We start from the raw sequence: 12,601 nt of genomic DNA on the forward strand, positions 1-12,601 counted from the left end.
GCAGCTTATTGTAAAGTCTCACTGGGTCCCCCCATTGAAAACGGGAAAGGTGAAAGTGTTGTTTGGACTTTGTGTGTTGTGGGAGGAAGGAATTGGCAGTTGTTTTTTTATTGAAGAAGATGCCGAAAGCTAGCTATTAAAACTCTTGACTTCTGACTCGTGGGTGGATTCGGGGATCTTTCTCCTGTGTTTTGCAGGTGTCTTGCTTCTTGCTTCTTCTGCAGCTTAGTGTAGGGCTTCTTGTTCGTCTGATTCAAGAGTCGAGCAGGGAATAAATTCGTCTTATATTGTGGCTAAGATCAAGTGAAATATCTTTCTTCCTTTGACCGTGGAATATCTATGCCTCTTATTGGTGACGGCTGGAATATTCAACTCTAGATACAGGAATCAAAATCGTTATTTTCACCATCCTGAGCTCAAGGATCCAATCATGTCACTTTCACAAGCTTCTCGTTTTCCTCTTGCAGCTATTTAAATTCAACAACATGCAGTGGCCCAATGGGTTTTCAATATTTTCCTTGAAAACGGCCACTCTTGGGGGTCAGATGCTACGTGAAGCCGGTGAAGGTGTCACTGCTCTCATTAAATGCTAGGGTTCATCACCTGATCACCGGCTTGTTTTGTGGTTGAGGGCCAAGACCCAAATATCGGTTGATTGATTGCAAGCTGTAGATTGTTAGTTGAATCTCAACGTTGTCCTGCGGCTCCTGCCTCCTGGGTTTAGAAAACTGAAATCGGAATTCAGATCAGTTGGCTCAGACAGATTACAGGCACTGAGTTTTGCTGTTCCGACTCAAGCTTGGTTGGGGAGACATCGAATTTTTCAAATGCTGATGCTTATATCTATTATCTAATTGTTAACTGAAAAAAATTACAGAAACAGCCAAACACAGGGTTGTTGTAGCGGTCTCCATCTGATATTAAAAAACGCCTCGTTTGATTGATGGAACGGTTGACTAATAATCCAGTATGATAGGCGACCTTTGAACCACTTGGTTGCTCAGACTTTATTGGGCACGTTGGTTTCTGTTGTGTTGCGTGTTTGTTAGGCGCCTATGTGGGGATGAGGTCACGGGATCCAAATCCTTTTCGGAGGACTTCTTCTTCTTAAATAAAAGGAAAAAAAAAAATTATATTATGAAGAATTTCTTACGGTAAGCATCATCCTAAACAAAAGTAGAAAGAGCTAACGAAAGAGCATATGCAGTTAGATGAAATTTTTAGAAGGTATTAAGGAAATCTAAGCATCTGCAGTTGGATGAATTTCTTGGGAGATATTAAGAAAACCTGCCAGGAAGTCCGCACAAACGTTAATCTCCCGAACATGATGAATAAAATTACATATAAAAAAATTACCCCTTAGCTCCCTAATCTATATGATCAAATCAGCAACCCTTCAAGATGTAGAAAAATGTCCCTGAATATATTGGATTGTCACTATGGAATCGGATCAAATTTCTATCATCATCAAACCCATTTCACAAGCAGTTTCCATGCCAAGCTTGATTGCATATAATTCCAACCGAATAATATTTTTCTCATTACTACCACCTGTCAAAGCAAAAATAACCTTACCATGATGATTTCGGGCAATAGCTCCGTTCCCACCTATGTCTTCTCGACTAGAACCATCACAATTTATAGCCACCCAATTACCTTTTGGCTTGAGCCATTTATGACAAACTGCCTTTGGAAGGTGAAAATCACCCCAATGTGCCATTGAGCAAAAAATTCCTATCTTCTTGAGTGTCAAGCAGTTAAAGACCCGCCCTCTCACGGGTAGGTTCTGGGTTCCCACCCACTCGGCGGCGTATATTAGTAATTTAATTCCCACCCCATAGTAACAAGTTATTTTTCCACAAAAAAAAAAAAAAAAAAAAAAGAAGAAGAAGAAGTAAGGTTTGAGCCATCCCAATCCTTTTCGGAATTTGCTTCAGTTCAGTTAAGCAAAGCATTTCGGGTCGTTAGATTGAAATTTTGATCTCGGCCGTTCAAATTCAACCGTCTAACCGCCCGAAATTTCGATCTAAATTTCTTTAGTTCGTGAAATTAAATTTCGACCAAAATTTTGGATCGAATGATTTGAAGTCTCACTTGACGGTCATGCTCATTTAATGCGCATGACCCAAGTAAAATTAATCATTTTCACCCAACCTTCCCGTACCACTATACACCCACTCTCACATAAGATTTGACATGTGTAGGTCCTACCTCATGTGAGCAGGTTCTGCATTTAACTTTACATGAATATGTGAGATGATAGCAGAATCCGGATCATCTCCCCGTCGGGGGAGCACAAAGTGCTCCTTGATGGCTTTCTTACCACAAAAATCAGTGGGTATTACTGGTGAAATTTTTATTTTTTTTAAAATTTTTTAAAAAAATGTTTTTCACCGTAGGCCCCACTGATCTTTGTGGTCAGGAAGCGTCGGGGTCGCTGATCCGGACTCATGATAGCACATGCGGAGATCTCTATGTTGAGGTCACGAGTGATTGGTGACAGGTAACAACTTGCCAAATGCATTTTGGGAAGAAAAAAAAAAAAACTCTCTAAATGCCAATTGTAATACATAGCCAATGGATTGGAAAACTTGTGAGTTGCATTTATGAGTGTAGCGTTATTTTTGGCAACCATAATGGCCGGGTCAACTTGATTCGGTTAGAGCTAAGTACATTTAATAATACGGAAGCAAACATCATTGGATGCACCAGAGCTGTAGATCCCCTCTGAATACTCTAATATGTTTATAGATGTTTACGTACACGATAACTCATTGCATTCGTTATTGTTTTTAATTGTTTTTTGAATAAATAGAACTGTTATTGCACTCTAATCGCCATCATATACATAGAGCCCAGAAGTCGAATAGTTCACATTTTTAAGGTATAGTTAGGAGAACTAATTGCATCCATTTCTTTTGAGATAATTGAATCTTCTATTCCTTTCAGGCTTTCATCAGCTCTTATGCCTTCTTTCGTTGCCCTTTCTGTATGAATTCACTATAAGCAGAATAGATTACCCCAAAAAACCTATATATGTTTTGTTAACTGAGTTGTCCCTTAGCCTTGATCATCATATGGCAATTACACGTCCTAAGCTTAAACAGGGTATGGGCTAAGATACACAAACCTCGTGTATCTTCGTATGCCTCTTCAGACTTTTGAATTAGATAAAAGCTCGATAATTTAAGCCTATAATTTATTCGGCTAAACATGATTTTTGAATCTTGCTAGGCTAATGCATCTAATGACCTAGTGCATGTGGTGTTTGCAATTGGATAGACGCCATGTAGATTCCATTAAATCTTAGACACACAAAATAACGTTATCTTCAGATGCCGGAATTTATGGTCTCCGAGATTGCAAAAGTCAAGAAGTAAGTTTTGGGCAAGTAAAGCTAGTAAAGATAGATGTAAGATTTGACCTTTTGATCAAGAAATGGTTAGGGGAAATATTATACAAAATGCTCAATTTTGTAGATTCAATCAATCCAATTGAAGATAAATAATAGACACCCACGAGACTATATAAAATGAATATTTTCCATTCAATTTAGTCAATAGTCAATACTATGATAAAATTAAGATTCCATCGAAAGTGGGGAAAAAAATTCTAAATTAACTTAACCAAGGCCCTGATGAAGGCCCAAGCTAGCCCATTAAATACCGATAAAGGAAAATGGGCTGGTACAAGCATCCGAGTCTGTTGAGTTTTAGCCCAAAAGGCGATCCTTGGTCTTGGACATATGTTGGGTTTTAAGTTAGCCCAGCCCAACCTTTCGAAAGTCCAAATGTTAAAATATACTAGGCGAGCCACATGCTATCTTTTCTAGGAATCTGCAGCAGATATAAGCAAGGTTTAAAGTATCCCATGATACCATATGATACTAGCTGATACGTATCCATATTTGACCCAACCGATACGATACATCTCGATATCTCTCTATTAAATTACATTAAAATACATTAACCCGAGTGATACAATATTCGATACAGGACGATATATCTTTTAAAATCACCTGACCAACATGATACTCGAAAACTTGACTATAAGTGAGATTAGCCAATTGAGGATTAGTGGAATGGTTGAGAGTCCTACTCCCAGTGGAGAGGTTGTGGGTTCAACCCTTTCCGACGGCATATATGTAATATCTCATCCCCAGTTTTCCTATATATAAAAAGCGCTTTATTACTTAAAAAAAAAAAATAAAATAAAATTCTGCAGATTTGAGACAATTGGAATTCCATGGAGAAATTATCACTGGAGGATTTTCTCTAGTTTTGTACTGAGATAATGAAGCGTTTTATTTCACCTTCTCACCACCTTTCAACAATAACTTTTTTGAAATCTACCCAAAAAAATAAAATTGAAAAGAGATTTTCCATCTCACCTTTCTAGGTTTTCATAGTAGAATGGTAATTCATTAGCCATTGCTACCTTTCTGGTATTCAAACTTGTAGGTGGGGTTCCATGGGAGAGTGGGGATGCTGAAGCAACTCTCTCCTGCTAGTATGGGCAAATTTCAAGCTTGCAAGATGGAAACCTTTCTCTATCTCATTTGAACTCCATTCAGATGAATAATATTCTTCTTCTGTAATGTTCTTTTCAGCAACTGGACCACAGAACATCCCACCCCATTGCGGGAAGTAAATCAAACCAAGAGGGATAGTGCAGCATATGATCATATTACCCATGAGACTCAGCCCTGTTTCCTTTGAATATCTGGAACCTCTGAAGAAAATCAGTTGAGTCAAAACTGCACCAACATTTCCACCTCCTCCGGTCATTCCAGATACTACTCCTAGTGACCTGCAAAATCAATTGTCACGGGAAAAGGGGGGGGGGGGTGGATAAGATCTTAGTCAAGTAGCTGCACTGTAAAAAGATCATAAGTCATTCTAGTTGTTCAACTATAAGACCAGTTCTGATCAATCTCTGTTAAAATTAAGTAGAAGTTGGATTCAGCAATAATATAAGAGTCAACAGATGCTGAAGAAGGTATATTCCCTGTGGCATTAAGAGTGAAGAAAAAGCTCCTCTTCCATCCAAAGCAAAATAATTAAACTATAAAGAATGTTGGGCTTCTGGGTTTGGGCTGGTTGGATGTCCTGGACTCAATACTATGAGTGCTTCAGCCTCTCTCTCACACCAAGGGTAAAAGATGAACGGAAGAGACCTCTGGGAAATTTTTGCTTCGTATTTACTATAGGGTGACACCCCATGAAATATGCTATTGTTGCCATCTTTTCTTTCTGAAAGTAAATGGGAGAAGTTCAGAAAATGGTCGGATCACTCTTGTATCTTAATGAAAAGGAGATGTGCTTGCTATGACTGAAATTCCTCAATGTCAACAGTTTGCTTATATATAAGTCCCTCTCATGCATGAGGATCTAAACTGTGTCCAACAGTCCAAGCTTTTCTATAGGTAATTATTATATCCTCCACCTAATTGTTTACAGAAACAGATATTTTCTATAGGATCTTAAATAGTTGTAGAACAAGTAAGAATTGATCCCTTTTCTTTTGTTGGCATTCTTATTGACATTTCTGTTATGTGAAAAGCTCATACAGGAACTACTGGACCTGAACAATATATTTTGATCCAAGTCAGAAAACACAAAACTAAATAGATTCTGAAGAGAAAAGTACTGATGAAATCTTTGTCTGATAAAAGAAGCGTAGCCAGCTATAGAAATGAGGGAGTAAAATATGTTAAAGAAGGACAGAAATAGTGATATATAGTAGGATGAGATCACTTGCCTTCTGGAAACAAATGGAACAACTCCAAATGTTAGTCCACATGCAGCTTGGCAAAGGATTGAGAAAATGATCATCACAACAATGGATGCACCTAATGATCCCATTCTCCCAAGTATGACACAGAATAGTCCACCTAAAGTCTGCACCACCCATAAGCACCAAAGTCTGCCTCTCATCCCAAACCTTTTTGCTGTAATGTCGGAGAGCAGTCCTCCACATGGTCGAGAAAAGATATTTGCTAACCCAAAGGTTGCTGCGATGATTCCGGCTGTTCGGAGCTTCAGATTGAACCTATCATAGAAATACTCTGCAATCATATTGTCTATTGTAAGTTCTACTCCAAAGCAGTAGCCGTAAGTCAATGCCAGGATCCATGATCTGTAGTTGGAGATGCCATGGTAGAGAACCTTTGAGACCTCATCTTTCTTCTTACTCCCAGATTTCTTTAGCTCATAAAAATTTCCATCGGGCAAGTCTTGGCCGAAGATAAAGACGGCTAGTGCTGTTAAAGTCTGGAACAGAGCAGGTATGAAGAATGCAACGCGCCAAGCAGTGAAATTTGTTGCACCAATGTGGCAGATGAGTTCAAACACAAGTGGCATTATGATCTGGGAAGCTCCACCACCGAGATTGCCCCATCCTCCAGCTACACCATTGGCTACTCCTACAACGGGAGCAGAGAACATGGTGCTCATCCAATATTGGCAAGAGACAAAGGTGGCGAGGGAGACGCCTGTGAAGAAGCGAACAAGGAGGAATGAGACAGCAGAATTGGCACAGGAGGTGAAATAGACAACTGGTGAAGTGATGAGTAGTAGCGATGCTGAGGCAAGCCGAGGGCCAACAAGGTCACATGCTGTCCCCATGGCTAGCCGAGCAAATACTGCACCAGAAACTGATGCAATCCCTGCATTGCCAATGTCAGTGTCTGTCAGGTTGAGGTTATCACGTATAATAGGAAGGAGAGGAGGGGCTGCAAAACTGGATACGAAGGAAGCAAAGAATGATATCCATGAGAGGTGAAAGGCTGGCATATGTGGTGAAGCAATAGAGAATAATCGGAACTCCGTTGCTTTCTGTTCAGAGTCTACTGGTAAAGCAAATCTCTGATGCTCGGCATCTTTTGCAGAACCAGATGGTTCCATATTCGATAGTTAGATTGCACAGGATTGGAGTAAATGAGATTCTTGGCGTCAGTAACTTTGAGATCCGCTAAGGATCAGTGAGTATAAGCTACTTCCTTCCCTCACTCTACATCCCAGCGCATGCTATTCTGTCCCATGCAGAAAAGGATACTGTGTCTGTGTTAAGGATAACACAGTATCCAGATAGCATTTAAGAACTAGATTTTATACAGAATGGTAACTTCAACAATTATTTTGACTTACAAAAGGCAACGGATGATTAATGTGACTTCTATAATTTGATATGATATAGTTTTATACAAATGATGACTTAAACAACTAATGTAATTCTTACAATTTGATATGATATAATTAGATACAAATTCTTTCCACTTGTGTTTAGAAGATCACCTTATCACGAATGATTTCTCTTGGATTTGAGTTCAAATACTTTCCATTTGTGCAGATTAGATCTCATCTTATCATGAAAGATATCTCTTGAATTCAAATTCAAATGTCTGTGCTTGGAAAATGGATGATTGAACCTTAAACTAATACTGTGTAAGAACTTTCTTTTTAAATGAGATCGACTGGCTTACCCAACCAAGTATACTTATAAGAATCTGTTACAAGAGATATGATATAATTTGTTGTAAATGGTAATTTCAACAATTAATGTACGAGTTGCAAAATGTAAGGTTTGACTAATTCAAAACATCTTGGTGTTACAAAATCCTAACATTTTATATTTCTCTATCTGGACTAACAGGAAGGATGTCTTTTATTTTCAATATGGGACCTGACAATGAGTTTAAATTTCAATTGGGTCATTGTTAGAGTTTCATTTTGTTTATTGGGTTTCAATTGGCACCAGCTTGGTGATAGAGTTGTTCTTCTGTATCGCTAATTCTCTATTAATGGTTGTTGGTCAGAACTTTCTCAGGCAGTTAATCTCATGAATTTTAAGCTCTTAGTTTTCCCAAAAAAAAAAAAGGATTTTAAGCTCTTGGGCAATGCCTCACTTAACAAAATTGATTTTAGGTTAAGGCAAAAATCTAGCTAGCCAAACCTAGTTTTGTTGCAGCCTTAAAAATGCAAAATCGATAGAGGTAGATAATCTAGGAATAAGAATGCTGAAGATACTGATACTTTTGTATTGCATGCAGTAAAATAATCAATTTATTTATATTGATTTCAATAGATCTCGTATTTTATGATGAAACAAAAGCAAGCTCAAGGTAATATGTATATGTAGTAGGGTTTGTGGGAGTGAAACCGGCATTATGATTAAAAAAATGTAGTTTCTCATACCCTATTTATACCATACCAAATACTAAATCGTGCCGCTTTTGCATACCTATTTTATAATGAAATCATACGGTATCGTTTTTTAAAATATCATTTTCATACCATACTATATAAATTAGGTACAGTACAATTTTGGTATGAGGTTCTTAAATTCAGTACATAGCGTACCGTGCTGAATTGACACCCTTCCATGACACAACTCATCAATCTTATCCCACCAAATAAAAAAACAGAACTCATCAATCTTATCTATTTACTTACCCTTTCATTGGTCTGTTATTGTTAATCTTTTATTTTACAGTTATAAGTACCTTTGTACATCTATGTAATGAGTGGCATGAATTGTCATTACTAAGAATATCAACTCTAGATACATGGATCGTTCACTTTCACAATCTTCTAGTTTTCCTATTGCAGCTACTTAAATTCAACAACTTGCAGTGGCCCAATGGGTTGTCTATAGTTTCCTTGAAAACAGCCTGCCATTTGGGGCTCAGATTCTAGTCTGGATCATCCCCCCATCGGGGAGCACTAACGGCTTTACAATCACAAATTATATGGGGTCCACAAGTAAAAATTAATAAAATATATATTTTTTAAAAAATATCATCACCTATTCCTGTGGGCCCCCTTGTAGTTTGTGGTTGCAAAGCCGTCGAGGAGCACAAAGTGCTCCCCTAACGGAGAGATGATTAGGGTTCACCATAAGATAGTCGTAATCAGCTCTGTAGTTGAGGGCCAAGACGACCCACATACCGATGATTGATTGCAAGCGCTGTAGATTGTTACTTGAATCTCAATGTTGTCCGGGTTTAGTAAACTGATATAGAAATTCAGATTAGTTGGTTGAGTGACAATATATGAGACTGGATCCTTTACCCGTGGAGGATCTCCTGAGTATTTCACTTTTAATTCATTTTGCCAGAATTAGAGAGACATTTTCAAATTTGTGATGGAAGGATGCGAAACAATCACAAACTTTTAATTTGTGATGTTTATTTCTAATTGTTAACTAAAAAATTTACAATAATGATTTGATAAGTTAAATGGTTATATATGATAGGGAGTCTTTGAACCAGTTGTTTGCCCATAAATATACTTCTAGCACAATGATGGCAAACATACATAATAATTCATTGGATTCATTATTGTTTTTAATCTTTGTTGTTTCCTTGCCCTTTATGTATAAATTCACATCTAAGCATTATCAAGTCACAAGGCTTACCATATCAAATGTATGTTTGTAAATAGAGTTGTTTCCTTCCAATCCATGATGTGCAGCTTTAACCCAAATGGCAAGGAGTTGTTATTTTTCACCCACAAGGGATGGCATGAAATTTTTTTAATTAAGAATCCATCAAATGGGAGAAAGTTATATAATTAAGGCCCAAGATAGCCTAATGCCACGTTCATTTTATCCCAAAACTACACGTGATTCTTGGTCTTGGACATATTGGGCTCGGCCAACTACATGCTATGTTCGCTAGGGCATTGTTTGTTTGCAAAAGTAAGGGTGAAAAAAATAAATATGTGAGACCCATATATAGTATGGTGGGGGAATGATAAATAAAAGAATTTTGTGAAAATACTTTAAATGTGAGTTCTACTTTTGTTGTTTCTCTCGTTTTTCCACAAACTTTCATATATTTTGTAGGATTTTGAAATAGAAAAAGTAGTATGTCATATCAGCAAATAAGCTTATTTAGTTTGCTTAAAAATTTGTCAATATTTTCATTCGATTGGATCAAACAAGCTATGCTTTGGGACTTCATAAAAAAGTTAGGACTTATATGATAACCCACTGAAAAATAGTTTCTAGTATTTCATGATGTGAGAAGTAGAAAAATTGGCCCAATAGCATTTGATAAAATGGTTTACTTTACCATGATTTTTGGAACACAAATTGAAATTTAAAAAAAAAAATTCTTTGAGAAACACTTTTGATGTAATAATAAAGTGTTTATTGGGAGCAAGTTGGATTTAAGTAAGTCAATTTTAAAAGGGGTATTTATGAAATTTGACTTTCTAAACATAATAATGGAAAATTTCGTACATCTTATTACAATTTTCAAATTTTTACTTCAGAAACAAGTTTTATAAAACACCAAAAAAAATGTTTATGCATATAAGAAACATTAAGAACTGTTGTTTGTGTTTCTCGAATCAAAAGCACTTGGTGAGTTATCAAATGAGTACTTAAGACTTTTTCCCACTCCTTTTTCCTCACCCTGCTTCTAATTCAACAAACAAACGATGCCTAGTTCTTCTCTTTCACTCTTTTCTAAACTCTTGAACATTTGCTATTACCTTTTAAATTAAATAGTATCCACTAAAAAATATAAGTTATCCACAATTACATAATTGCATTTTCAATTAAGCTGCATGTAAAATGATCAAAATACCTTATATTTAATGCATTTAAGTTTTAATTTGTTTTTTTTTTTGTAAGTTTCAATTTTAATTTTTAAATTACATAAATTAAATATCCTCCCCTAATCCCTTTCCCTTATGTGAAATTATTATTAACTAAAATTACTAAATTCAATCACATAGCTAAAGTAAATTTACGAAATCACCCTCCTTTCTGCTACATTACTAAAATACCTCAATTTTACAACCCATTTCTCCGTCGTCTTCCTCGACCACCCTCTGCTGTTCTCTCCATTGTGAAAAGAAATCTCAAGTTTACTCCTTGAATCGTGTTATTTACAAAAGCTTCGTTGTACAGATCTCGAATTTTTGATCGAGCAAGTTAGGGAAGTGATAGGAAATTTTAATTTGATTCCCAAATTTTTAGGTGAACAAGAAGTAAAGGGGAAATCTTTTTCGGTTTACACAAGTAAGTGGAAAAGACTGTTAATTGTTTGTGTTTGGTTAAGAGAGGTCGAGGTGTAGAGCTGAGGAAGGGATTAACATCAGCAATCCTTCGGAAAAGAATCTCTTTAATTCTTTTTTTTTGTGGGAAATTAAAGAGGAGATGCAGTGGGCTGCAAGTTTCATGGGATGTTATAAATTCTGGAGAATCTCAAGCTGAACTGCAGTTCTCTGGGTGAAGAACATGGGAGAGGGCAGCAAATTGCTGAGCGCTTTCTCTGTGGTGTCTGAAGGTTTTAGGCACTCATGATTCTTCTCTTCTTCCTCCTCTTCGTCTCCGCCCTTGTTGTTGATTAAAGCTGCCAAAACCCAACTCAGAACCCTACCACAACCACGAAAACCTCAAGAGCCAAAGCATTCTGCCTCCTAAAACCAATTATCGTTGAGAAACTCTAATTCGCAGAGAAAATAATCAAGCAATCGGAGTCAAAACCTAATAATTTGCAGGCAAATTAGCCTCGAGATCGAAGAAGACGACCACGAAGCAATTTCAAAAATAAAGAAAACAGAACAAAACCGTCTTCTCCGACCATCTCCGACCGGGTACCGCCCACCAGTCCTAACCCCTCCTTTGTGTAATTTTCAGAATCCAAAATGGGGTATTATCGTCATTTTCATATTAGAGGGTATTTGGATAATTTTAAATTTTAAATTTTTAATATAAGAAAAGGTATTTTGGTGATTTACATGTATTTTAATGGGATTCACATCATCTGAAATTCTTTTCTCTATAATTCCCTGTAATTCCCTCTTAGGATTGTGCCATGTGGCATTTAAGTGATCCAACGGTTACCCAACATACTAGAGTTTAAATAAAATTCAAATTTATGAGTGGGTTTAAATAAAATTCAAATTTAGTTTATATTGGATAACTGTTGGATCACTTAAATGCCACATGGCACAATCCTAGAAGGGAATTACAGGGAATTGTAGGGAAATGAATTACAGAGGATGTGAATCCATTTTAATGTGCATGCCATATAATTTAAGAATAATAACGGGTGGCAAAGAGTTGTACCCCCTCTCATAGGGGTGCCGTGTAATTTGCTTCTTCTCCCTTTATTTTCATTTACATATAGGGAGCATTAAATCGATAGCCTTTTTACTATTAAGAGGTGTTGGTTATTACTAATTAAGCAATTCTATAATGGTCATATTCACTAGTTTGAAGAAACTGAAAAGTGAAGAATAACCACATATTCAAATTCTACACTTGCTGATTTTATGAACCCTTTATACTACTCAGTTATCACAGTTGTGGTTCTTTAATATCAATTTATATGACCAACATAAAGTTGCTTGGTCAGCAAGGGTCAGTACCTTTTAATAAAGAGATCGTGTGTTAATGCTCCCAATGTATAATCCCCACCCCTTAAAATATAATTTTCAATCCCAAAAATATATCACCAAATATATTGATCTAATAGTCAACAATAAAGCTCGATATTTGATCAGCAATCAATCTCCATTTTTTAATTTTCCACAAAGTTCTACTACCATCTGTAAGACTTCGAAGGTATAAAATAGGAAAAATC

The 12,601-nt window shown here is 36.6% G+C and overlaps 1 pseudogene; it reads right to left on the reverse strand.

The window, feature by feature from the left end:
* Nucleotides 1–4,386: 4,386 nt before the first annotated feature.
* LOC149007093 (high affinity nitrate transporter 2.5 pseudogene) lies at nucleotides 4,387–6,905 on the reverse strand (annotated as a pseudogene).
* Between the last annotated feature and the right edge of the window lie 5,696 nt (nucleotides 6,906–12,601).

Source organism: Hakea prostrata, chromosome 8 (genome assembly GCF_041222555.1).
Source record: "Hakea prostrata isolate BN-2017 chromosome 8, UWA_Hpros_2, whole genome shotgun sequence".
Taxonomy (NCBI): Eukaryota; Viridiplantae; Streptophyta; class Magnoliopsida; order Proteales; family Proteaceae; genus Hakea; species Hakea prostrata.